At 38.6% G+C, this 15,036-nt stretch overlaps 1 pseudogene; it reads right to left on the reverse strand.

Annotated features, from left to right (window-relative positions):
* Positions 1–1,798: 1,798 nt before the first annotated feature.
* LOC132693103 (bifunctional methylenetetrahydrofolate dehydrogenase/cyclohydrolase, mitochondrial-like) lies at positions 1,799–14,712 on the reverse strand (annotated as a pseudogene).
* Positions 14,713–15,036: the final 324 nt, after the last annotated feature.

Raw genomic sequence — 15,036 nt, forward strand, 5'->3', positions numbered from 1 at the left:
GATTGGTTTCTGGTGAAGGCCCTCTTCCCACCTTGCAGATGGCCACCTTCTTGCCATGTCCTCACATGGTGAACAGAGGAACTTCTGGTGTCTTTTCCTCTTCTTCTGGAGGCACTAATCCCATCAGCAGGGGTGCACTCTCATGACCTTATCTGAACCTAATAAACCACTGAAAGGCCTCACCTCCTAATATTATCACATCTGAGGTTAGAACTTCAACATATGAATTTGGGGAGACACAAACATTCAGTCCATAACACTACTTCTTCAGCTTCATCTCCCCAACCTTCATGCCTTATAATTTACACTTAAATTGGAAATGTGTGTTTGTCTTAGCATACCTCGTGCTATTCCACATTTCTACACGTGTTCACTTTTTTCCTTTTGCCTTGAATGTTCCTCCTACTTTCCTTCACATGGATATTCTTACCCTTCTTTCAGAACTCAACTCAGGCATTTTAATTTCTAGGAAGCCTATACTTAATTTCCAAACTGGATCAGTTTCTGCTTTCTTTGTACTCTTAGTACGCTGAGTCTCCCTTAGTGCCCTGAGTATTTCCCTCCCTCAACAAATTGCTACTATGTGTATGTGTTGTCTTCACCTCTAAATATCAAGTGCCTCAAGTACAGAGATATTACTTATATTTTTAGGCTCAGTGTCCGGCATAGTGCCTGGTCCATGGCAGACACTCAGAAAATGTTTGTTTCTAAACTAACCAACTGTATCTTTTTTTTCCCCACACCAATAAGAAGTGTTTTATTAAAAAAAAAACACAGTGAAATAAACCCCCCAAAAAGCCTTTTAATCAGAAAGTCTGATAAAATTCAATATTAACTCAAGTTCTCAAAAACCTGTGTGGGAAAGCCAAAAGGTACATCAGAGAAAATCAGGCAGCTACTGACAAGGTCTTTGGTGGAAAAGTAAGTTGCGAACTTATACAAGCTGCCCTAATGATTATCAAATCTGAGTGTTGTTTTTTAAAAAATAGGTTTCAAGATATACCAAGGAAACCATACAGACACCCCTAACAGTACAAAAATATAACGATGAAGTTCAAGGATATAAGAAAAGCCAAATATGATAGTACAAACAAATAATCTATAAAATAAAATAAGCCTTTCAATCCTAGAAAATAATGGGAAAATCTCATGAATGTAACACACATAAAATGAGGACTACCAGCACATGGAACAATCTGAAACATTTTTCCAATGACTAAGCCGTGAAATGACAGGTCAGGGCACCATTAGCATGTCGTTTTTATATATAATATGTATTTAAATTAGAGTAATATTTTTCTACTCAATTACCATTTATTCCTTTTTACCTTTTCCCTCATTTTCTCTAGCAACACTTTTCCTTTGGTTTGACCAATTAAACTCAAAAGGTTTGGAACCTAAAGCGAGTATCAACTCTTATTGGAATAGTACTTAGGAAATGTAATCCTAGAAAAGGCAAATTTTAACTGAAGTGGCTTGACAAAGTTAAGCATCCATTCTCAATGTGACAGTGCCCTCCATGTTAATCACTAGGTTAATGGCTTTTCTTGGCTGGATTCCATGACCCAGCATGATACTGGCATAGTCCATGGTGAGGTGCTGCAGAGCTATGTGCACAGACACCACCCATTTAAGCTTTTAATGAATTCAAAGCATCATTTTAAGCCATTTCAATAAGATAAATAAAAAATATTGCAGATATCTATTGGCCTGCTTTGCCTCTTGAACTGGCTTGGAGTATTGTTCATGACAGAAGACACAATAGTTAATTAAGTTGCTACTCTACACCCCTTAGCCTTCAACACTTCCTGCTCTTCAAACCTCCCAACCTTTTTTTTTTTGTGGCAGTAATGGTATTCTTCATTAGCATCACCATTGTCATGGAACCAACACCTGCAGAGACTGGCTTTCTTTCTGACTCCTTCAAAATCCACATCTCCAACCAACTTGAATTTAGCAGTTAGGGATCTTGAACTCTATTCCCACAGTGATGACTGCTGCTCCCTCCTTGATCATATCTGCTGTGCTCAGGTTTGAAATGCTGCAGCAGAGACCACTATGTCTGCAAGAACCGTATGTTTCTTCAGTTGCTCTTTGGTAGAGTATCCAGGAGATATTGTAACAGTGGCATCACCTCCAGGGTGTTCATGCCCTCATCTGTGTGTAGTAGCATTGCAACGGGCATTCCAACATTTTTTGACCTCCTGACCTCCCAGCCAAAACCACATTCTTTCCTAGGGTTGGAATGCCAGTTTGCTTAATTATTTCCCAGACACCCCGTGGGGTAGCTGGTAATATGGAATACTGGTCCAAACACATTTGCCTTACATTAATTACAGGAAAGCCATCCTTATCTGGAGAGACAGCATTGCAGATCTTTCTTCTGTCAGTGTGCTCTGGAAGAAGCAGCTGAATAAGGAGGCCATCTACACTACCATCATTATTTAGTTTGTTGATTAAATTCAGCAGTTCTTCCTCTGAAATTGAAGCTGGTTTCACAATTGTCTCACTGTTGATTCCTACTCTTGCAGCTGCCCTTGTTCTGTTATGGATGTAGGAGGGGCTTGCAGGATTCTCACCAACCAGAACCACACTCAGGTGTGTCTGCTTGTTGCCCTGTGCCGTCCGTTCTTCCAACTTCTGCCACACTTCCTGCTTGATCTGGGCAAGTTTCCTTCCAGAAAGGACAACTGCTTCACTTCAAACTACGGAGAGGTTGAAGGGGTGATGGCAGAGGTGGTAGCTCTGCATGGGCTGGAGCAGCTAGGTGGCCAAGGTGGACACAAGGGAAGCAGCACCCATCACTGTCCCCAATGTCTGCACCAGGCTAAATATGTAATTTTACTTATGTTGTTAATCTGTGTTAACTACTCAAAACATCACGAACGTTTTGCTGGTATCTATGCCTGTAGTTTATTTTAATTTTCTATGTTGAGATACTTTGTGTAAACATTATAAATTTGAAATAGTTTTGACATCAGCACTCTTTTTATAGTCTCAACCTTACATTTATAGCATGCATGAGTTTATATGCCGAGACTAATAGGTCCTATTTCAAACATTAAAACATTTTACGTTAGCTTTATCAGTAGGGCATTGCCCATGGATTCTTAAAGGTTGGCCAATGGCACAGTGAGAGTAGCTTCAGATGTGAGATGTTCAGAATATCATGTTAAAGGACAGTTGCTGAGATCAAAGCTAAACAGTGTAGCTTCTGGAATGTTTATATCATCCATACCCTATAAAGCTGGTTTTGGAGAAGTGAAACATTAGACATTTTAATCAATATTTCTTAGAGTAAATCTCTGAGGAGGTGACAGCAAGTGAGAACCCATCTTCTGGCAAAAGTGAAAGGAAAGTGAATCATTTTTTTTCAAAGGAAGTAATGTGTGGAAAATGCTTTTCAACTGTAAAGTGGTGCACAATTGCTAACTCTTGAAATCACTGTGATTGTTATTAGGGCCAGTTTGAAAGTCAATTCCCTGTCTCAGCTCAGCCAAACTGCGAGGTCTGCCATATTGTCCCGTGACTCAAGACAAGTAAATTCCATATGCCATTTGTAATGGACTCTATTACTAGCTATTGTTTCTAGCTAACAGATCATTTTTTCTCTTATCCCTCTGCTCTCCTCCCCTTTTATAAACAAACTCCACCTCTGGACACAAGCATCACTTAGGCCTGCCTAGCTTAATTCTCCATTTTTCTGGTCAGAATAATTTATTTGGGGTATCCAAGCAGAATTAATCATAATCCTTCCTTGGGATGTTCATATGGATATTGGAGAGAGACAGTCTCTTTTCTATGGATTTTTGAGATGGGGCACTATAGACTTTGGTGGACTTTCGATGAGTAAACTTCTTGGATGCATTGAGGAAATCCATGGGTAATTTTGTAATGATAGAATTAGAATAATACACAGAGAGAAAATTAAAGTTGAGAGATGGAGCGGGTGAGGGAGAGAGTGCTAATAACATAATTTGCATTACTTGATCCAATTCTGTCTGAATCTAGCAATCTTTTAATTTATTAGTTTCATGGATTAATTTATCCTTTTTGCGTTTATACTATTTTTAGTTGGTTTTACTTCCCTTGCACTGAAAGTCTGTGACAATTATACCACTCTTGTCTAGGATATTTCAGCTACCAATCCCTGTGACCTCATTTTTTCCCCCTAGTCCTTATTCTACTTTCTAATTGCATGACGGTTTGGTGGACCAAAATGATGGTATAAGGACACTGAACTAGATTACCTGAGCTTGAATCTTGGCTCTTCTACTTACTAGATATATAATCTTGGGCAAGTTATTCAACCTCTTTAATCTTATTTCTGTATCAGCAAAATGAGATAGTTGATTATATCTACCTTTTTAAGGATTAAATGAGTTAATGCTTGTGAAGTGTTTAGAAAAGAGCCTGATTCCTGGTACTGGTTCAGTTCAGTAGGTTTTAGCTATTTCAATATTACATTCTAAAAGCAGAGTAAAGATAAAAATATTTATATTTGTCTTTATTGTCACCTTTAAAATTGTTAGATTTTAGGAGATAAAGACCTTGACTTTTTGGCTTTCATAGATAAAGGCACCTGGCATAATCATATGTTCGTGATAAACATTGCCCTAGTTTACTTGTTCCCACACTACACAGTCAATATAAGAACATGTCATTCATAGCCTCCTTCCTGATTTGCTTGCCTTGATCCATTTCTTGAGGTGTACTTAACTTCTCTTTTGACATCATTATTTTCTACTTGACTCAAGGCTCTTGCTTAACTGTTCTTTTCCTCTTCTTGACTATGATTTCTATTCTACTTCTTGTGATGCTATTTTAACCTACCACCCTTCTCATAAAACCCTTAATGAGAAGAGCTCTTGCTAGGTTTACCCAACCCCTGTGAGCACAGTCAGGGCAACATTCAGTAAATATTTATGGTTAATAAATTGCGGAACACAGCCCAAGCAGTAATATTCTAGGCTTACGGTGAAGGGGAGTTAACTACAAACTGATTGTATGACCTAATACAGGCTCTTCAAACTTGGTGTTTCTCAAACTTTGTTATTTGCTGCCTACTGTCTTCTACAACCATTAATTTTCCTTAGGGGTAAGTAATTTGAAAACATTTTTATGTTAAAATAAACAAGGATATATAATTGAATATCAAACAAAATTTACATGGTTTTAAGAAGAAAGCACACTCTAAAGAAGTGTCTTCATTTTTCTGGGTGTTGGGCCTAAGTGGTGAGAGACATAAGTTACTGTTCTTTGTTGTTAAAGATACCTCTGTGGAAACACTTGAGAAAAACAGTACAGTATTGTATACTTCCTTTGTCAGTGTCAGATGGGTTCATGTTCACAACAGTCAGAACTTAGTAATAGCTACCATTTCTTATATGCCCAAAACTCTGCTGTACACTTCGTGATAACATATAATTTCATATTCATAGCAAGTCTATTTTACAGAAGAGGAAACTGAATCTTAAAAAGTTAAATAACTTGAATGAGATCTTATAACTATTTTGTGTTGTGACTTGGAGTCAGATGCAAGTCCATAAAGCTCAACTATAATGCACAGCCTATGAGGAATAATTTAGAATAACCTCATTCAAGATACGAAACTTATGGACAATTGAAAAGTCAGGAAGGGTCAGCTTGAGGTTTTATAGGAACTTCAGGGTTAAAGGGAGCAGGGAGAGAAAGAGAGCAGTATGTGTGTATGTATGTTTATGTATGTTTGTATATGTATATGTATATGTATATGTATATGTATATGTATATGTATATAAACCTATATATAAACACAAACACACACATATATGTATGTATATAAGAATTATAAACTTGAATTACTTGAATTGTAAACTATCCCCATATCTCAAAATTGAAGTGGTTATCATTGTACCTTCTGCCAATTGAGTTTTAAAACTAGCTAGCTTTTGTTCCAGGAAAGGATGCCATGGGATTTGCTTTGTGTAAGTCATGTTCTATTCAAGCCTCAAGCATGCATTGGTGAATATAATGAATAGCAACATTTTGATGGACAGTTTTTCCTGAACATTGTCTCCCAGGATTACAGTTCTTCAACTAAAATCATTGGAGAAGGTCAAATAGCCTGCTTTATTGTACATTATTTACAATAGAAAATTTATTAAATTTCTTTCCTAAAATCTCTTTGATAGAGCTATTTACCATCATCATGTTTTCCTTTGCTTTTTCTCCTTTGCAGAGGTTGACTTGGCAAGAACTTTATTTCACTTTGCTATCTTATGGACCGTCTGGTGCATGTTTTCATTTATTTTAGCTAGTGAACCATTTACTCTATTTGGCTTAAAATGATCCACTATACTGTGCGATAGACAGCAAGAAGATGGGCCAACATATTTTCTCTTGATGTATTTGATCTTCATTGATCTACATATGCAAAGCTGAATGAAAACTTCTAAACATAAATGCTCATTTGAGCTTCTAATGTTAATATTGATTCAATTTGTGAGTGCTCGTGCAGAGAGTCAGACTGTTTCTCAAAGAGTGTTCCATAGAATACATATTAGTATCCCAAGATGCTTGTGCAAAGGGCTTCAGTGGTCAAATGAGTTGTGGAAATGCTATATAAATATATCTTGTCTTAAAGATTCACATCATAATTAGTATATGAATGTCTCTGAATCATCTTGTAATTAAAAAGGTAACTAACTTTGTTTAACCCAGGGTCTTCTGAACTTATTCGTTCAGGTTAGAAGTGTTGGTTCTCAGCTTTCTATGGCACTATTGTCTCTTGAAGCATACTTTGGGAAATACCAATACCCACTGGCTTTTAAGTCCAATTAAAACTAGGTTAGAATTTAGCTCTATTATTTAGGTAGCACATTTGTCCTTCATAAACCAAAGATTCCTTTTATGGGGGAATATATTTACTTCACAGTATTGTTGTTGTTAAATTAAATAAGTTAACACATGTAAATAATATGATACCTGACATAAATTTTAATTCACTTACTTCTTAAAAAAATTTTTTTTTTCAACGTTTTTTATTTATTTTTGGGACAGAGAGAGACAGAGCATGAACGGGGGAGGGGCAGAGAGAGAGGGAGACACAGAATCTGAAACAGGCTCCAGGCTCCGAGCCATCAGCCCAGAGCCTGACGCGGGGCTCGAACTCACAGACCGCGAGATCGTGACCTGGCTGAAGTCGGACGCTTAACCGACTGCGCCACCCAGGCGCCCCAAATTCACTTACTTCTTAATGTTCGTTTGCCTTTATTTTCTTCAAGTAGCTCTTAAAATTTCACTTCCTTTATGAATTCTGAATCTAGAAAGATTCTCTAGACCTAAACTCATCTGAAGTAAATGTGCATTTCTCTTGACTATATTTTCAAATATCAAACACAAAATGCATTCCCCTTTCAATGATTACTCTGATTAAAAACAAAGATAATAAATAGCCTCCCGCCCCCCTTTTTAAAGTTTATTTATTTATTTTGAGAGTGAGCAAAAACATGGGCACCAGAGCACATGTGTGGGATAGAGGCAGAGAGAGAGAATTCCAGGCAGGCCCCTCACTGTTAGCCTGACAAGGGCTCACATTCAGGAACCCTGGAGGTCATGACCTGAGCTGAAATCAAGAGTCTGATGCTCAACTGTTCAACCTACTGAGCAACCCAGGTGCTCTGTATGGTCACCTTTTATTGCAAATGTGAAAATAATATGGTTCCAGGGAAGGGAGTGTGGTGTACAATCTGTGGGTATTGCACCTGACATTAGGTCCCTCAACTGGCCAAATGCTAGAATTATCAGAGAGAACTTTAAAAGGAAGTTCTGCTTTCACTATAACATTTCGCTGTCTTCCTGTTCAAAGGTGACATTTTTCTGAGTTCATTTCTAGGGAGAGTCGTAGAATTGAGAGCACTCCATATTTTTTTCTAATTTTTCTTACTGTAACATACCTTTATACGTAAACCAAATAAGGGTTTTCACCCATAGTTTTGTAGAGAAATCATCATAATGAATAACAACTGGATTAATTAACACTTACTAAGTGCTAGGCATTAGTATTATTTGCATTATTACATGAAGTACATCAATTTAGTTTCCCAGAAACTGAAGTGGTGTATCAATCATGGTTCCAAACAGGAGACAGAAATCACCCCAGTAATTTAATATAAAAAATATTAAACTGGTAAAAGGTGATAAACTCCTAAGAGGGGTAAAGAGGCCTTTAAAAATAGAGGGAAGATGGGGAGCTTGGCAAGATCGCAGGGTAGGGGAGCCCTGAGCTCACCCCATTCTACGTTTACAACTAGATACCATCCACATCCGAGTCAATAAGCCTGAGAGCTAGTGATCAGAGACGTCAGAGACCATTAGAACAAACTCCATAACTAAATACAGAGAAGAAGCTGCATCTGAAAGGGGCAGAAAGGTGGAGGGAGCCTGCCTACAGGAGGGAGGGAGTTATGTGCATGGAGAGAGCGGAGAAACAGGCCCTTGTTCCAAGAAGCTCCCACAGGGAAGACTAATCCCCATAACGTCTGGCTTTAAAAACCAGAAGGGCTGAATTTCATGAGTTTAAAACCAGTGGGACTCAGCCTGGAGTCAGCTGACTCAGCACAGGGCTAGCCCAGAGGGTGGAAGGTGAGCTGGGTTGCTGCTTTAAAGAGGCAGAGGCCTGTGTGAAAAGGCAATATAAAAACAAAAGTTTACACAACACTGGGGGCAAACAGAAGACATATCTGTTCATACTGATTTCTGAGTCTCTAAAAATGAAGGTGCCATTTTCCATCCCCTACCCCCTCCAGCATAATCACAGGGCCATCTGTGGCAGGTGGGGTGGCACAGACACTTACTGCCTCACCAGCTAGTGGTGTGCTATTCCCACTTCTCCTGAGGACTCGCTCACTCCAAGCCTGCTAGCGTAGGCCCTGGGCACAGGGCACATTTTGTTAAAGCTGTGCGTGTGCCCTGCCCATGCCCTGTCCAGCCCCTGAGGGCACAGTTGCTGCCCCACACTGCATACAGCGCCCACCTACTAGGCCATGCCCAACCTCGTGCCCCCAGCCATCCCTGCACAATAGGCCTGGCCACACCCAGCCATCACTGTATGTATGCCACATTCAACCTTGTGCCCCCGGGCACCCTGGTACATAGCCCCCCAGCCTCTGCAGTGCTTCTGGGCATCTGGCAAAGGACTAGCAGCTCAGCGGCTCAGCGCAAATTTGGCTAATACTGCTTACCTACTCCAAGTTCCCTGGTGGGCATGCGCTGTTGGAACTGGCCTGTCTGTGGGTCCCAGTAACACCACAGAGGGCAGGCACAGCCCACAGCAGGCAAAGAGTCAGTGCAGATGACTGCGGGGAAAGTGAAAGTGATTCAGACACAACAGCAGGACATAAGCAACATACATAGGATACTCTCCTGAAGTGCCAGGTTCCTGGGAACAGGGGACACTGCACTCCAGGGCACTCTAGGACCTCTATTGCATAAAGTAACTACTTTCAAAAGTAGAAGATATAGCTGACCTGCTAAAAGATGTAGGGTAGGTGAAGTTATCCTTAGGAAATGCCTGTAGAAGTTTGCTGGAATTTCAATAGGTCAGAGCTGATTTGCAGGAGGTAGCTCCTGAGGTACAGGTACAACTTGTGGAGAGTGAGCACCACTGGGGCCTCCCAAACACTACTGGCAGCTATAACATAGTTGGAAGAAGTCCAGACTGGAATCAGATATGGAAGCTCCTTTTTCTTGCGGTGTCCCTCTAGCGCCCTCCATTGAGAAGCCTTACATTGTGTCAGCTTGGCAATGGAGAAGTGTTTTGTGGTCCAATTCCAGTGTCACAGAGCATGGCAAAGAAGCGTGGATTTGGAACAAGAACATGATAACTGGCACAGAAAAGTACTGTTATTATTCTCTTGTCACAGATGAAGAAACTATATTTCAGAAAGCTGGAGTCTCCAGGTTGAAAAGTTATTCGTAATTCCAGGTTCCAAAGATGTACCACTTTGCTCTATCGCACTGCTTAAATAGTACATCCATGAACTTAACTGCCTTAATAGGTGCTAACTATGAACAACCTTGGGTAGAGGGGGCTCAGGCAATAAGAAACAAATCAGGTATTGGGAGGGAAGTGCATTGTTAAAGCAGTCTCACAGAGGGAATGTCTAACAAGAAATAAACCACAAGAAATGGACTACAAGAACTAAAATATATACTTTTATTTTACCTAAGGATGAGGGAAGCTTCTTTTTGTAGAATATAGAACTATATCCAGCTAATGTATGAAAAGGGACAGCATAGAATTTAAAATGTCATCAGTTTACAACCCCTCATGATATATGAGTATCTATTAATATCAAAAAGAAAAAATGCAAACATTTGTGCTTCTTGATGGAAGCATACATCAGTTTTGATGTATTATGTGGAAAATCTGTAAGGGACTGTAGATGAAGTCCCTAGATCTAACTTCTCATTTATAGAAAATACAGGGACTGAGGAAAATGTTAAAGATAACTGCAAGCAACTAACTCTTGGTTTCGGCTCAGGTCATGATCTCATGGTTCGTGGGTTTGAGCCCCGCGGCCAGCTCTGTGCTGCCAGTGTGGATCCTGCTTGGGATTCTCTCTCTTTCCCCTCTCTCTACCCCTACGCTGCTTGCTCTCTCTCTCAAAATAAATAAATAAACTTAAAAAGTTAAGAGATGGAGGAAGAACCTATAAATTAGAAGCTTCAGAGACATATAAACCAACTGTAACACATGGACCTTACATGGATTGTTAATTGAAGAGCAGTAAAAGCAGAAACTATAAAAATAAAACTATAAGAATTGAGAACATTTGATACAATTGTAGAATAATTATTAATGTTTTAAATGGGACGGTGGTATTTGTTTGAGTTATACTTAAAAAGAGTTTCTATAGAGATATATAATGAAATGTATGTGATAAATAACAGTAATTTGCTTCAAAATAATTTGTGTGTAAAGGGGTGATAGGTGAAGGTACAGAGGAAAACAAATTAGTTATTATTTGGTAATTGTTGAAACAGGATGATGGGATTCATTTTTATATTCATTTTATATCTGTACATTTGAAAATAACATAAAAATAATGATAAAACGATAATGAAAAAGTTTTTCTTTCGTCAAAGCAATTTGACTTTTTAATGGGATCACATAACTTGCAAGTTGCTTGCTATCTAGTGGTAGGGCTGAGAGAGAAAATAATAGCATTTCCTACTCTATTAGAGCCATAAGAACCCTGTTTTTGTAAAAGCGAATTATCTAGGAGGATTAATATTTTTGTTATAAAGCACTTAATCTAAAGTCTATCTTTATGTATTTGAGTTATTTTATTTAATTAAAAAATCAAAGAAGGGAAACCCTCTTCTTCAAGATGGAGTGTTTGACAAGATTTTTTTCATAGAAGTGAAATAAGAGGTTGTTCTCCTTTCACTTCAAAGTGTCCCTGATTCTTAGTCCTGACTAATCTTAGCAAAGCTGATAGAACAGAGTGTGTAACAAGATTTCATCACAGTGTCCAGCAGTGTTTTTTTACTGTAGGTGACTTGAAACAGAGGAGAAAAATGTAAATTTTATTAGTTAAGATGTTTCAAGCAGAAAATCTCTTAAGGTATTCTTAGTCTACCAGAGTCCTCTATTTTGCTCTCAGTAGACATTTCTGAAAACAGGTCAGCAAGAAGCAATCGCAACATCAGGAGACTTCCTTCCATTGAACCCCAGTGCTATTAAAAACTATACATGTTATATTTTTTGACTCCTCCGAGGGCACTTGCTGGGCCTAGCATGGTTTCTGATATTCATGTGGTGTTGGTTTAATTGAATTATGTTATGAATTATGCATCAGTGTCATGAGAAGACCTGGCTTCCTGTCTGTGACCTACCATTAAGTTGTTATGGGACCTGGCATGAGTTACGTCACCTGTGTGGACCCCAGTGTCTTCATCTGCAAAATTATGATAATGCAGTACAAAATCACTACAAGCCTTTCTAAATCTGACATTCGATGAATAAAAAGGATCAAACTTACAACTTCTGCTTCATGTGGTAAGATAATATTTGAGATACTAAATTATGTTTTCTCCATATTGTTTCCCACCCCCCCAAAGATTTCCTCTTCAAGCCTGTGTCCAGGAGAAGTTTGCATCAGGGCTAAGATCCTAAGAGGAAGAGGAGCTTTTGTGGATAAAGACTGACCAAAAATCAGATGTTCCCTCCCATACTCCCCAATGCCTTGAGCCTACCTAAATTTGGTAGAATGTTCAGGCTACTCCATGGAAATGGAGAGGAGGGAAAACTCCCAGAAGTGACTATAATTTTCTTTCAGCCACCAGACAGAAATGGAATCAAATATTAATAGAAGAAAATAAGGTCACAGCTTGAATAGTGTGTCCACTGCATATATTTCTTGAAACATCCAGTATAACTCTTTTTTTTTCTTGCATCAGCTATTGTTTTGGTGTCCTATTAAGAGTCTTAAATGGCAATAATAAAAGAGATTTGGCATTTCTGTCATATAAAGTGCTATAGACTGAATTGTACCCCTCCAAAATCCATATGTTGATTGGACCCATGTAATCCCCAATATTTGGAGATAGGGCCTGTAAGCAGGTGATAAAAGTTAAATGAGAACTTAGGGAAGGGTCCTCATCTGAAAGGGCTGGTGTTTGTATAAAGAGAAGAGACACTAGAGCTTTCTATCTCTCTCTCTGCCATGTGAGAACACAGCAAGAAGGTGGCCTTCTGCAAACCAGGAAGAGAGACCTCACCAGAAACTGATTATGCTGGCACCTGATCTCTAGATCAGCTTCCATAACTGTAACAAAATAAATTTCTGTTTTTTTAAGCCACTCAGTCTGCGGTGTTTTATTATGGCTGCTTTAGCAGACTAATACATAAAGTGTCAGGAAAATCAGTGAAGACTGATCTGTAGTGAACTTTGTTGACAGAATGTCTTTGGAGGTGAGCTACAGGATGAGAAGTTTTACTACCAACTATTTGAAATAATTCAGGATAAAACTCTAGCTATGTTTAACATTCCCAAAATGAAATCAGAGTAGCAAGCTGTTGGGAGTGGCAATAATTACATCTAATGGACTGTAAGTAAAATTGTGTGCTCAGTGCCTTTGATTTTGTTATAAACTCCTTCCTCTTATTTAGAACCTGCGAATTTTAATAAGGGGTAAGATCAGTTATATAGTATGTGCTGACAAGGGGGCAAAACTGAAGAAAAGTGGACTAAGTGGGGCTTGAATAGCTATTTTGTGGGGAGTTCTGCCTACCTGGGTACAAACAAAAGAACACCTTTTTGAAATCCTCCAGAGCATAGACATTTCTTCATTTAAATTTCTCCATTTAATTCTTCCCAGCAGCCCACAAACTATCTTACCACAAGCTGAAATCAAGAAAAATGTGCTATAACTTTAAAGCATGAGTTTCTTCTCTATTTATGATCACCTCCATTACTTGCCAAGTGGAAAAGAATGGTTGTGGACAGGCTAGACACAGAATTTTGAAAAATCACTTATATTTTGCTTGAATTACTAGAATAGTTGTTTGCTGTTGTTATTTTTGGTAGCACGTATATCTCATTAATCCAGCATGTTTCGATTATATTAAAATACTGTCTTCCCATGAACATACCCAGGGACAGGGGAAAGAGATCAGCTTCAGAAGCCACTGGCCAATAATTGAAGTTGGTCTGTTATTAAAATTCAACCTAGGAGAATCCACAGTAAATATAATCTGTATGTAGAAAATTGGTTGTATATAAAGCTTGTGACTGCTGGAGATCTGATTTTTTTCCATTTTATCTTTATCCACAAAGTAATGATTAAGCCTTATCTTGGCTATGTATTCCTTTTGGGTTACCTGTGAGATGGTCATCATGTCCCCTCTGATTCTGGTCATCAGGAAATCACAGTGAGTCACAGGGTCTTCTCAAGTTTTGTTCATTGGACCTTTGTACCCGACCCTACTGTGTAATACCAAAGCTCAGTGTGTGTCAATATTGAAATGGAAACCTCTGAAAAGAGCTCCACTTCCTTACACCACTCTCAGGGGTGATTTTCATGGCCCCAGCTCTTTGTGTGACCTCTGTTCCTTGGTATTTTAAAGAAAGATTGGATGGCACGGTGTTGGCTATGATGAAGGTTACTAAAAATGACAACTGACCCTTTAATGAGATTTAAAACATGGTGTATTGAGCTGTGAGGTTGTCAGTGGTAATGATATTTTATTCTCATTTTCTCACATCTCTTTTAATTTACAACAGATTGCAAAAAAAATGTTTTTAAGGGCTACCAAAAATATGATTCATGGCTTCTGCTTATGGATATCTTAAGCTCATTAGAAAATTATGAAGATGCATAATGCCCAGGTAAACTAAAGACTCATAAAACATTTTGCTTAAGGTAAAATTGATTTCAAATGTGCTGGGGAGTGAAAATTAGTTAGCCTTACATTAATTCCCTTTAGCTTGGAGACTACATTGTATGGGGCAAGGTAGTTCTTTAAATTAAAGATGGCATAATTAAAAGTGCAATAAATTGAAAGAATTACTTTATTTGATATAATTTCTATGCAGTCTGGTCTCACTGTCTGATTCTGTTATGGCCCTGCCAATGAGTGGTGACGACTAGGTACTGATTTTCAACTGTATTATTCTTCACTGTAATCACCCTTTATTATAACACTTACCTGCAAGGGTACATCGATCAGAAAATGCCCATTAATTACACTGCTAATGGTCAGCAAGTGAGAGGATTATGCTAGAATGAATAGGGAACGAGCTGTAAGTACCTTTGGGATAGTCACTGTAACTACAGCAGTGATACCATGGGCAATGCTGAATTGGTAGGCAAAACTGTCTGCCTGGAGCCTGTGAGTAACAGGTATTATTGATCTTTCATTTACTTGGAAAACTGTAGGAGCCTGAAGCCTAATATTAACCAGTGGTACTCAGACCTTCTCTGGCATGGCAAGGTATGAGGAGTGTAGTTCCCTGATAATGCACAGAGAGGAAGATATTTTTCTAA

Source organism: Panthera onca, chromosome B1 (genome assembly GCF_046562875.1).
Source record: "Panthera onca isolate mPanOnc1 chromosome B1, mPanOnc1 haplotype 2, whole genome shotgun sequence".
Classification (NCBI taxonomy): domain Eukaryota; kingdom Metazoa; phylum Chordata; class Mammalia; order Carnivora; family Felidae; genus Panthera; species Panthera onca.